Source organism: Lissotriton helveticus, chromosome 7 (assembly GCF_964261635.1).
Source record: "Lissotriton helveticus chromosome 7, aLisHel1.1, whole genome shotgun sequence".
Lineage (NCBI taxonomy): Eukaryota > Metazoa > Chordata > Amphibia > Caudata > Salamandridae > Lissotriton > Lissotriton helveticus.
The window spans coordinates 451,806,376-451,820,249 of NC_136068.1; positions in this window are offsets into that span (position 1 = coordinate 451,806,376).

Sequence of the window (13,874 nt, forward strand, 5' to 3'; positions counted from 1 at the left end):
CAAAGCATGCGCACTGGCTTCAAGATGTAGCATACTGTCGAGACCAACTTACATGTTACGCTGAAGAACTACCACGCGCATCTAGGCCCGTGATATTTGGACTTTATTCACCACATATATTATGACTAGAGCGGAGGACTAAATGTTCCATAGGATGATGTCTGATGTATTGTATGTTATTGCCATGAACCATGTTCTATTGTCACTGTCGAACTATAATAAGATGTACCCAAGAATTGATGTGTATTCCGTACGCATGAACAAACAGATGTATCTGGTGGTTGTTTTTGTTATGAAAATCAATAAACAAATAAAAAATTTTTTTTAAAGGATAGCACAAGTTTGCGATTTCACCATTTTGACTTCTTGCTCTGGATTAAAGCCAAACGCAACTAAACAAGACAATAGGACTTCTACAGACCTCTCTGGGAATTTAGACTCAAAACCAGAGTGTCCTGCCTTGTGTCTTCTCAGAGAAGAGCACATGAAGCAGATTACAAGCAGCAGAGTCAACCACAAGTATGAAAACGACTTGGGGGGCTTGGCCACCAAACCCTTAATTGAGAAATCATACGAATCGCATTGTATCGTTGCATCTGCTCTCAGCCCTCTGAAGTCTGCTGGGACGAGAGGTGGAGCAAATCACATGAATGGTAAACTACTACTGCAACCAAAGAATCATCTAGAGGGGTTTGAAAACCTTCATGCTGTTACAGGAAAGGAAACCGCTTGGATCTAAATTACCAGAGGCAAAGAGCAAAAAAAAACAAAAAACGTCACCAGCAATAAAATATCTTCTTAAAAAGCAGTTGAAAATAAATGCTCTCAAAAACAATCTGGAGAACTCAAGTTAGTGGCAAAAAACTAAAGAGACTAGCTTGGTGCTAGGTATTCTGGGAGCTATAAGTCCCTCGTAAATGTGGGGACGTTAAGCATTTTGATACCTGGTTAAAAAAAAAAAAAAAAGGAAACATTTTAAAATACATTTTTAAAACAAATGAGCACAGGGTTCCTGTGGTGCTGTGAAAATAAGCAGATGTCATTAACCTGGATAGATTAGAATGTTACGTAGGAAAAGCAGGATATTTTCTAGACAAGCAAGTGCCTGAAAAGCATATGGGAGGCAGCTTCCCAACTCTTTTTCAGTTTCTCAGAACCAAAGCCCTGATTAGATGCCATTCCTGCCAGCGTTTATGTGCTGCCGGGAAATTTCCAACTCAAAGACAAGATAATCCAAAGTGAGAAGTTATTTACCTTCGGTAATGCCTTATCTGGTTGAGACATGATCTAGCTGCAGATTCCTTACCTTGGAACTTCCAGGCATCCGGCTGGATATAGAAGGTTTTTCTTAGCAGTACTCCTGCGTGCCTGTAGGTGGAGTCGGTTGACTCCATGTGACATCTTCAGCTTCGTGATAGTCGATATCATGACGTTTACTTTGTCAATATAACCGCCACTATGGCACACTGACGTCAGTGCTTTTCATGACTTTCCACGCCAGAAGCCCAGAGCCACGAAGTGACTGACCATGGTGTGTTAAAAACAAGCTAGGGCCCTGAAGGGGATAAGCCTGGACACTAAAAACAATTCCGCAGTGCGAGGAAGATGGGTGGGTTTGTAAGGAATCTGTGGCTAATCAAGTCTCTACCAGAAAAGGAGTTAACGAAAGTAAGTAACTTGACCATCTGATACATATAACCGTAGATTCCTTACCTTTGAACAGATACCCAAGCAATACCTTCCACGGAGGAGGGACCGCGGAAAAGCTTAAACTAGAAAATCATGCAGGACAGAGCGGCCAAACAGGCCTTCCCTGCGAACCTAAGAATCCAGGCAGTAGTGTCTGGCAAATGTGTGCCGACACGCACGTGGCAGCTTAACAGATATCAGCAATCGGAACTCCATGCTGATGGGCTGTGGTAGCTGCCTTTGCCCAGGCTGAATGAGCCCAAAGGCCCTCAAGAGGTTGCTTCCTAGCGAAGGCATAAAAGATTTTTATACAGAGGATGATCCAATGGGAGATGATCCTCTTTTAAACCACATGCCCCTTCTTTGCTCTCATGTATCATAATAAGAGTTGGTCATACACCTGGAACTCTTAAGTGCAATCACAATAGAATGATGGCGCCCTTTTTGGGGCCAGGCGGTGGAGACACTACTCTTCCTTGGAAGGATGCAGAGGTGCATTGAAAGTGGGCAGGGTAACGGACAGTCCCAGAAGAAAGGGAGTTACAACCTTGGGCAAAAGGGGTGCCCTAGTTCTCAGCATCACGTTTTCCGGAAAAACGGTCATGTAAGGAGGCTGTGATGACAGTGCCTGCAGTTGACTCTCTCCTAGTAGAGGTAATTGCCACCAAGAATGAGGTGTGAGGAATATCGCCCAGCGATGGGGGGCACTGGTCCCACCCACAGCACAGGACTGGGAAAAAGACTTGGACTGGGCAATGTTTAGAGAAAAGACTGTATATGTATCACATGGACATCCCAAAAAATGGTCTTGTGTATGGGGCCCGTGGAACTCCTATCGTGGACAAATATGTCAGCCCCCCTTGGCCCTTACATTGGATGACCAACCCCCCCCCCCCCCCCCCCATTGCCCTAGACCTTCCATAATGCGTGATTATATTTTGTAATATTGCCTACTGTATCAATTATGCCTATCGTACTGCTCCCACTGTACTGTCATGCTATTGGTGAGGCTTGTTTTTCTTAAAAAAATGTTTTACAAACAAAAAGTAGTATGTGGTGTGATGGTGACCAACTGTAAAGGGCAGTTGTGCATCGGCTCAAATGGTGCGCAGATCAAGAAGGCGAGGACCAAATTAAGGTCCCATTGTGGCATAAGAGAAGGAGAAGGGGGAATCAAGTGGGTTAAGCCCTTCAAAAACCTCTGCATTAGAGAGGACTTGAAAAGTAAAGTCTGATTTAGTAGCCAAAGAAAAGCTGAGAGGGCCGAAAGATAGCCCTTCAGTGTGCCCAAGGAGAATCCTGCTGTTCCAAGGAAAGGATAAACAAAAGGATATCTGCCAGAGAGGAAGACAAAGGGTCAATGGACCTTTCTGTACAATGTTTACAAAATGTGTCCCATCAGCAGGCGTACACCGATTTCGTGGAAGGACTTCTGGCTGCCAGAATAACCTCACAGACTTTGGGAGGGAGGTCAAAAGCGGTCAACTGTCACCACTCAATCTCCATGTACGGAGGCGGATAGTGGACCGGTTCAAGTGGAGGACCCCTCTCTGCTGCTGCGACAGAAGATGCTCCTGAACAGGCCGCCTCATTCGCTTAACATATCTAGAAGCTCGGGATACCAAATTCTCCAGGCCCAGTCCACAGCCATAAGAATTACTTGTGCCTGGTAGAACCTGATCTTCTTGAGCACTCTGGGCAGGAGTGGTATGGGAGGAAAGGCGTACAAGAGGCCTTAGTTCCTTTGCCGACATGAGCAGCCTTGAAAACTCCAAAGCGCAAAACTGCTGACATTGAGAGTTCTCTTCGGAGGCGAACAGATCTAACCAAGGCTCTCCCCACCGCTGAAATAGACCTTGTGCCACCTCCGAATGGAGACGCCACTCATGATCCGCACGGCACCTACACGGAGCTCTTCCGCCCTGTTGAGACAACAGACCAGGTGTTGACACCAGGGAAAAGTGCTGTTCCAGCCAAGTACAGAGACGCAGGGCCTCTTGACAAAGTCCAAGGCCCCACTCCGCCCAGTTCGTTGCAGTACTGCATGGTGATAGGGTTGTCCGTGAATACTTATACAAGCCTTCCCTTTAACGACGACAAAAAGGCTTTCAGTGGCGGATTGCCTGAAGCACCAACAGACTGATGTGGAGCTTGGCTTTCGAAAGAGACGAGAGTCCTCTGATCTCCACCTCCCTCAGATGTCCACCCCACCCAAGAAGGGACGTATCTATCACTACTGTGAGCTCCGGGGGGGGGAAGGGAGAGGGGTCTGCCCTTCTACCAATCCCGGTCTGTTAGCCACCACTGCAGGTCTCTCGCATTGCCCTCTGAAATCCTAAACAGGTCGGTGAGATTTCCTCGATGCTGTGCCCATTAGAACTTCAAGTCCCACTGCAGAGCTGACATGTGCCACCGTGCATGGGTCACTAGCAGGATGCAGGAGGCCATGTGGCCCAATAGCCTCAGTAATTCTACCCAAAATCTAGGAGAGAGGCTGAAACATCGGTATCATTGTCGTTAGGGAGGATAGGCCATAAACTGAACCATGTCCAGATCCGCTCCAATGAAAGGGAGTTTCTGAGAGGGAGTCAGGTGTGAATTCGGCACTTTGATAGTGATAGGGGAAGACTGGAAGCCCTGATCTTCACAGATGACCTGCAACCACTGCCATCATCTTTGTGAACACCCGAGGGGTGTTGGGGAGGCCAAAAGGGAGCACTGCAAATTTAAAGTGCTTGTGGCCCACCGTAAACCGCAGATAGCGACGATAGGCAGGCAGGACGGGGATATAAAACTAGGCATCCTGCAAGTCCAATGCTACTATCCAGTCTCCCGGGTCGGGAGCAGACAGGATCCGAGCTAGGGGGAACATCTTGAACTTTTCCTTTTTGAGGAAGCAGTTGAGGGCTCTGAGGTCTAAGATAGGACGAAGGCCTCAGTTCTTCTTTGGAACCAGAAAATAGCAGGAACAACCACCACAGCCTGTTTCTGGACCAGGAACCATCTCTATAGCTCCCTTGGCCTAAAGAGTCTTGACTTCCTTGCGGAGCAGGGCAAGGTGATCCTCCATCAGCCGATCTTATACTGGAGGCATAGAAGGAGGGGTAGTCTCAAAATGAAGGGAGTAACCCCTTCGGACAATTTGCAGCACCCACCTTTCTGACGTGGTAGAGATGATGGCGTGCCCCGACACCAACTGGCTGTAAATGATCCTGGAAGATCGGACTAGGAAGGTTTTGCAGTATAGGAAAGGATTGTGGCTTGGCTCGACCTGGAACCCTCTCTATAGCTCCCTTGGCCAAGAGAGTCTTGACTTCCTTGCAGAGCAGGGCAAGGTGATCCTCCATCAGCAGATCTTATACTGGAGGCATAGTAGGAGGGGTAGTCTCGAAATGAAGTGAGTAACCCCTTCGGACAATTTGCAGCACCCACCTTTCGGACGTGGTGTCCCGCCAGTGGTAGAGATGATGGCGTGCCCTGACACCAACTGGCTGTAAATGATCCTCGAAGATCGGACTAGGAAGGTTTTGCGGTATAGGAAGGATTGTGGCTTGGCTCGACTTTTTGCCTCCTATCCTGCAGAGTCAGGCGAACTGCATCCAAAGCCCTGTAAATGCTGCTGAGCTTGCGTGCCCTCTGGTTAGAATAGGGTTGGCGTAGTTGATAGCCCCTTCCGTAGCCACGAAAGGAGCGAAAAGCAGGTGCAGCCCGGGGAGTTGTGGTGAGACCAAAGGATGTGGCCTGCAGTCGAAGATGGAATCTGCTTGGTCTCTGAAGAGATGGAAGCGATCTAAAGGCATGTCCATAAGGATAGCTTGGACATCGCCCGAAAATCCAGAGGTTCTCAACCAGGCATGGCGATGGACGGTCCGCCACCATCGTGGAAATCGCTCTACCCATCGAGTCTTTAGTGTCCAAGCCATATCTGATGGCGAACTTTGCTGCATCTCTCCTGTCGGAAATTGCTTGCCGGTGCTGCCCGGTCCTCCTCAGAGACCCTGGGTAGCACCTGCGTAACTGTGTCCCATATAGAATGGGATTAACGGCCCTACAGGCAAGTGGTGTTCACAGACCGCAATGTCAAACTGCCGGAAGAAAAAATTCTCTTTCCATAATTCTCCAGTCTCTTGGATTCCCTGTCTGGGGGTGCGGAAGGGAACGTGCCATGGGAAGTGGAACCTTGGACCACCAAGCTTGGTGGGATGGTTGGGGAAGAAAAAGTAGGTCGCCTGGTGCAGGGCGATGGCGGCGGGCAATTGTCCGATTCAACCCTGTGCTGGGTTTGGACCAGGTGCCAGAAGGACGTCCGTTAAGGCCTCATTAAAAAGCACCAAGGGTTCCGAGCTGGAGACCCCAGGCTGCAGTGTAGGAAGGTGGATATCAGACTATATGGTTACCCCAACTTTTTGCCTTGTGTTTTGCTGGTTTTTGACTTAGTTGGCCTGGAATCCTGCTATTCAGGGCCGCAGGCTATCTGCTCTTTCTATAAAATGGACTCCATGTACTTTAGGTACATACCAAATTGGATATTGGGTCACCTATGTGAGCCCCTGCATAGTGTACCATAAATACCCAGGGCATAGGTGCATCCAAGGCCTACCAGGGGCTGAAGCATGTATTATGCCACCCCTGGATGGCCATCCAAACTGACCACAGGCTGATCACTCAGCTTGGGTAAGGTGGTGTAATCACCCTTTACTTATATATAGTATACCTATATCTACCCACATATACACCTATAAGTCACTCCTATGGTAGGTCTCGACAACCCTGGAGGCAGAGTGCTTGGTTTTATGTGAGAGGGTGCCCTAGCGTGAGCTGAGCCCCTCTGCAGCTTTCGGAACCATGTCCTTATAGCTGTTCTATGATATAGCCATACCAGATACTCTGAAGTGCATTATAATCCTCGCGGTTAATGCTAACTTTGGTTTGGCTTTATCAAAACATGTCGTGTAAGGTGTCAAACACTTTGGAATACTACCCACCACCCCCCGCCAATTCTAGCGGCAGGGGTAGCATTCCACCCTTCTAGAGGGAAAAGACATGTATGTTACTGCTTTACCCAGTTAAAATTAAACAGAGCCTCAGCATCACCAAATGGATGCTGCTGCCACAGACCCAAGTCTGACCTCCTGCAGCTGGACGAAACTCCAGCAAGGGAGGTCTGGACAATAGGTTTCCTGTCAAAGGAGGTGCTAGCACCTCCCCAGACAGCCTGCAGTGTATTGGGGCAGGGTGGGTTGAATGGAAAGATGCTTTTCCAGACACTGCCTGGGGCACACAAGGTGCTCCATGCATAGCCCGGTTCAAACCAGTTTCTGGGGCACTCCAGCCCCGCTCTGGAACGAAACTGGACAAAGGGAAAGGGGTGTAACCACACCCTTCTCAGGGTCCACCCATAGGAGGGACCTAGCAGGTAATCCAGCCCCTAAAATCAGTATAAAGATAGTTGCTGAGTCCAGAGACTTTAGATTATCCTGGACTGAAACTAAACTCTTGGACCTTTGACGTTCTATACCGACTAGAAGACTGAAGACATCTCCCTTGTGGTCAAGGAGTGACCACCCTGTTCAAACAGGCACCACCAGTAACTTGCTGGTCTGCTTTGTCGACGCTCCCGATGGATCCCGAAGACTCAGCGACTCAGGAACTGGACTCTGATTTCTCTGACTCCGACCCACTTCCACAGCAAAGTGGAGACCCGTGCTGGACACGAGAGACGTGGGACCGGACAACCTGGACATCCTGCAACTTGCTAACTGTGCAACGACCGAGGCACCCTCGCAGTTGTGCATTGGGGTACGAGAAGCCCTAGACCCGAGCACCATTTGCACCAAAGCTTAGCCCTTCACGAGTGCGGCGTGGGGCCTGCTCCTGCATTTCATCGCGATGAGTCTTCCCGGTTGCTAGCCCGTTGGCTAGTGAGCCCTCAGAAGACGAACCTTTGAATCTACACCGTTTGCCTGGTTGCTCCAGGCTTGCTCCAGCTTCCCTACAAAGGAGAAGCGCCCCAGACCTTGCCGGTATGACCTGAAGCCTATCTTCACTTCCTGCGTGGATTGCGTTTGCCAAGGCTTGTTGGGTCCAATCTAGATACCGACACCGCATCCTTCGTGGGACAGCTCAAATCCAGCTCCTGGTCGTCGTCGACACCGCCTGGTCCTCGTGGCTGCAGAGACAAGCTTCACCTCTTCACCTGATTGCATCACAACATCGTCTGGTTTCTTCCTGGTCACTAGCTAGTGACCCAGACTGTCCCCTCTGCCTTCAGGTTCTTCAATTCTTCGATCCACCCTTGGATCCACCCGGACACTCTTCCTTTGGCCGCCTGCAGCACTTCTTTTGCAGATCTCCATTGAAAGCATCGACGAAACCAGACACGAAAAGACACCTATGCACCCGGCTTCCCTGGGTGAGGTAACTAGAGTCCTCCGGTGCTCCTGTGGGTATTGACTATCCAAGTGTCCTAGTTTAAAAGGGTTTTGTCGTAGTCCATCCGGAAGTGCCCCAAATCAGTAACTTTGTAACTTCTTTGTTCTCCATTATAAGTCCATGGTAACTCGTGACTGTGTTCCCACACTGCACACGTCTCCCGTGGGTCTCCTACTTCCTAACATTTGGTTCTGTAGTGTAGCCCCAGCAATTCCCTAGGCCTATTCACTATTCCTGAAGTGGTTTTTATACCACTTACTTAGTATATGGTTTGTGAGGCCCCTAGGGCAAAACTGTATTTGTGCAACTTAGTATGCTTAATGAGTAACTTGTGATGTATTTCGATCTCTGACCTCAAAGAGTTCCGAGGGGTGGTGTTAGAAATAAATACATATATATTTGATATATACCTTGTGTGGTGTCCTTTCATTTGGTACTCAAGGGATTATAATTGGTTAAACAGCTGGCTTCACATGCTCTCTGAAGTTTTAGCCTAAGACTGCTGGTCCATGCTACCACTAGGATAGCTTGTCTATAAGGTTGACTTTACAACCACCATCAATAAGGGTCGTTTAGACTGGTGCAAGGTGCCCACTAGAATAGTGGACATCATATGCCAGGCTAACTTCTCACATCAGGACCGCGGTCAAGACATTAGTCTTGACTTGCACCATAGGGAGCTGCAGGTCCAGGACCTCCGCAGCCCTACACCCAAACATAGCAAATTATGCCCCCTACTCCATAAACAGGGTAGCTGGAGACAGCATGCCTGATACTAGGGAGGTGTCCAAACCAATGGTGTCACCCAGTTCCTCATACAAGTCCATCTCTTGTGGGTGCTGGATTTTCAAGGGATCCTGCTCCCCCTCCCATACTCATCCATCCCTAACCCTTCAGAATAGAGCAGGTTGAACAACATGGCACAGTATGGCTCAGTCTAAACGAGTCTCTGCATCGCAGGACGACAGACCTGCTCTGTGTCGTTGGGTATGAGAACAGGGGAGGCGCTGCTGGCGACAGAGGATCTCAGCGCTGGACCTGGAGCCACGGAAGGTCACTGTAGAGGTGCGACCGGCGCCAGTCTGGACCCAGGAATGGGTCCACTCTGAGGCAGTGGCGCCGTTGGCAAGAGCTGCATGCGCAGAGCCAACGGGGATTCCTCCATTATCGGAGCCTGCGGGGCCCAAAGGCGAGCTGGCAGGGTCAGACCGCCCAAATATGGCATCAGAAAACTCTAAGCAGGATGGGTGTCAATCTCGGACCCGGAAAGGCTGGGAAGCGAAGAGCCGACACACCTGCTCTGTGGAACAGGGCCTTGAAGGCCTAGGTTCCTCCGTCACATCATGAGACTGGCAGAGAGAAGTCGAAGCACGCTTCAACTTCTTGTCCTTTTTGGGGTGCCCCTTACCTGACAGACAACTTTCACGAAGAGAGACCTCGATTCACCTTGGACCTTCCTCTCGACCGGGACGAACGAGTTGACCTCCACGGTGCCGGTCCGCGAGCAACTTTAGGGACCACTTCCTCAAAGCCTCCGGCACCACTGCCCAGAAGTCGGAGCATGACTTGGAGTCGGTCATTACGCCACAGACAACAAAGAAACACCAAGTAGGGGTCCGTGACTGGCATGGGGACAGGCACCACACGGCTTGAACTCCGAAGTCCTCTTGCTCGACATGACTCCTACACACCAAAAGAAGTCAACAAAAAGTCGCAAAAAGTGTCAAAAAATGACAGGGGTAGCTCTCAATGAATCGGCGCTGGCTGGCGTGTAAAGAAATAAATATGCTACTTACCAGTATGCATCTGTTCTTGGCATGTAGGGCTGCTAACATTCATATCTATTGCATAGATCGCCGCCTAGTGTTGGGTCCGGATGATTGCACATTGTTGTCCTGGAAGAGTCTTCGAAGTATCACGAGATAGGTGGCTCCTCCCCTGGACTACAGTGCGCATGGGCATCGACTCCATCCCCAGATTGTTTTTAGCCATTGTGGCAAAGATGGAGTGTGATAGTAGAAATGATGTCCATGCTAGTGATGAAATGCAAGAAGTAATCTGCAGCTGCTACAGGCGCCGGGGAGGAGGGTGGGCGATATGAATGTTAGCAGCCCTACATGCCAAGAACAGATGCATACTGGTAAGTAGCATATTCAGTTCGAGGCATGTGGGCTGCTAAATTCATATCTATTGCATAGAATACATAGCAGTCCCCTCATTTAGCGGCGGCCGCCCGTGCCAGCTGCAGAAGTCTGAAAAAGAGTTTTGAGAACAGCCTGTCCTACAGCTGCCTGCTGTTTGGAGTGCACATCTACACAGTAATGTTTGGTAAATGTATGTGGTGTAGCCCACGTGGCTGCTCTACAAATGTCTTCCAAAGGAATGTTACCTAGGAATGCCATGGAGGCCCCCAACTTGCGCGTGGAGTGCGCCCTGGGGGGGGACCGTTAAAGTGCGTTTAGCCTTCTGATAACAGATTTGAATACATTTAACGATCCACCTGGCTATTCCAGCTTTGGAAATAGGGTTGCCTTTGTGCGGTGCCGAGAAGGCAACGAAAAGTTGCTGTGTCTTTCTAAAGTGTTGTGTTCTGTCAATGTAGTACATTAATGCCCTTTTAACGTCTAGCGTGTGGAGCATTCTTTCCGCTACTGTTTCCGGGTTTGAAAAGAATGCGGGCAGTTCAATTGTCTGAGTGACATGAAACTGTGACACCACCTTTGGAAGGAACTTGGGGTTAGTGCGAAGCACTACCCTGTTTGAATGGACTTGAATAAATGGCTCTTGTATTGTGAGCGCTTGTAGCTCACAAACACGTCTTAGAGACGTGATAGCAATGAGGAAAGCCACTTTCCATGTCAAGAACTGAACCTCACACGAATGTAGAGGCTCAAAAGGTGGGCCCATCAACCTAGTGAGGACCACGTTGAGATTCCATACTGGAGCGGGTGGGGTCCTGGGAGGAATGACCCGCTTCAGCCCTTCTGGGAAAGCTTTAATGGCAGGCACCCTGAAAACAGAGATGCTGCCTGTTCTGAAGATAAGCCGCTATGGCGGATAAATGTATCCTAATGGAAGCGTACACTAGATTGCATTTGTAAAGATGCAACAAATAGCAGATGATGTTAGGAATGGATGCATCTAGCGGGTGTATGTTATGTGCTGTACAATAAATGACAAACCGCTTCCACTTTGCTGCATAGCAAGCTCTCGTAGTGGGCTTCCGTGCCTCCCTGATGTCCATGCATTCCGGGGGCAGGTTAAGGTAGCCAAACTCTAAGACCTCAGGAGCCAGATCGCCAGATTGAGCTGGTGCGGATCTGGATGCTGAATGTCGCCATGGTTCTGCGTCAAAAGTCTGGGTGTGAGGTGCAGCCTTTGGTGCGGTACCACGGAGAGTTCTAGAAACGTGGTGTACCATGGTTGGCGTGCGCACGTTGGAGCAACCAGGATGAGTGTCATCGAGTGTTGCTTTAGCTTTCTTGCCACCAGCGGTATTAGAGGTGCTGGGGGAAAAGCGTACGCAAATCTGCCTGACCAGTTCATCCATATCGCATTGCCCTGCGATTGTGGGTGAGGGAACCTGGCGGCAAAGCTGTGGCATTTTGCGTTTTCCCTTGTGGCAAACAGGTCTATCTCTGGATGACCCCACTGCTGGAAGTACGGGCGGAGTACTGATGGATGTATCTCCCACTCGTGCATTTGATGGCTGTACCTGCTGAGCAGACCTGCCATCTGATTGTCCTTGCCCGGGAGGTGTTCCGCCATGAGGAAAATGTTCCTCTGAATGGCCCACTTCCACATGCTCTGAGCCAGATGAGACAGCTGAGGAGAGTGCGTACCCCCCTGCTTCTGGATATAGTACATGGCAGTCATGTTGTCCGTCCGGATCAACACGACTTTGTTGCACAGATGTACCTTGAAGGACTTGAGTGCCATGAAGATTGCCATCAACTCTAGATAGTTGATGTGCATCTTCTTTTGCTGTGTCGTCCATAGTCCCTGCACCGTGTAGTGGAGCACATGAGCTCCCCATCCCTGGAGAGAGGCGTCCGTCGTCATGATGATCTGCGGCACAGGCTCCTGGAACCGTCGGCCCTTGCAAAGGTTGTGTGGATTCCACCAATGCAGAGAGCTGTATGCCCGACCAGTTACCAACACTAGGTCTTTCAATTTTCCTTGAGCCTGTGTCCACTGATGCGCCAAGCATTCCTGGAGCGGACGCATATGCAACCTTGCGTGCGGGACTATGAATATGCAGGAGGCCATCATGCCTATCAACTGCATAAACACTCTCGCGGGGAGAGATTGTTGCGGTCTGAACCTTTGGATGAGCGACTGGATGTTGTCGATCCTCACCTGGTTCGGCTGAGCTGTAGCAGTCAAAGTATTTATTGTCGCGCCTAGGTACTGCCGCACATGGGCTGGCTGAAGGTGCGACTTGGGATAGTTCAGTGAGAACCCCAGACTGTGAAGGAGGTGAATTGTGTGGGACATGTCCACGGCGCACTGCTGTTCCGACTTTGCTTGAACGAGCCAGTCGTCTAGGTAAGGGTAGACATGTATGTTTTGTCTCCTGAGGTGCGCCGCTACAGTCGCCAGACACTTTGTGAACACCCTGGGGGCAGTGGTCACTCCGAAGGGTAGGACCTTGAACTGGTAATGCTTGTTTTGTATGGTGAACCTGAGGTACTTTCTGTGGGATGGGTGGAGTGGTATGTGAAAGTAAGCATCCTTGAGGTCCAAGGTTGCGAGGAAGTCTCCCTGGTTTAACAGTGGAAGAAACTGCTGCAGTGTTAACATGTGGAAGTGTTCTGAGAGGATGTACAGGTTGAGGGGGCGTAGGTCCAGAATGGGCCTGAGCGAGCCGTCCTTCTTTGGGATTAAGAAGTACAGGGAATAAACCCCTGTGCCTTCTTCCTCCACCGGCACGAGCTCTATTGCGCCTTTTTGCAGCATCACAAGAACCTCTTGCTGCAATAAGTGCAAGTGCTCTGCTGACATAGGTCGTTGTCTTGGGGGTATGTTGGGTGGAGTGGACGTTAACTCTAAACAATAACCGAACTGGATAAGTGTCCTCACCCACCTGTCTGTGGTGATGGACGTCCAGACTGGCAGGAACTGCTGGAGTCTCCCCCCGACAGGTGTTGGATGGTCGGGGGGAAGGGACAGTGAGTCACTGTTTGTTGGCAGCAGAGGAGCGGGAACTATTGTTGCCTCTGCCTCTGGCGCTGTTGCCTCTGTAACCACCTCTATTCTGTTTCGGGTACGAGGCTTGGGCGCCTCCCCTGCCGAAATGTGACTGCTGTGCCAAGTGGCCTCTGGTAGTACCCCGCGCACTTGAGCGACGAAAAGTGTTTCCTCTGAATTGCTGAGACTGAAGCGCCCCCATGGACTTAGCCGTCTCAGTATCTTTTTTGATCTTCTCGAGTGTGGTGTCAACCTCCGGCCCAAACAGTCTGTCTGGATTTACGGGCTGGTTGAGGATAGTTGTCTGTATTTCTGGTTTGAACCCCGAGATGCGGAGCCATGCTTGACGCCGTAACATAACACTTGTGTTGACTGCTCTTGCTGCTGTATCTGCCACGTCTAGCGCACATTTAATTGCAGCGTTAGAAATGAGCTTGCCCTCTTGTATCAGCAACTCAGCTCCTTCTTTAAACTGGTCTGGAAGGTGTTGTAAGAGCTTCTCTAAGGTGTCATAGTGCGCCCTATCATACCTGGCTAATAGGGCTTGTGTATTGGATATGCGC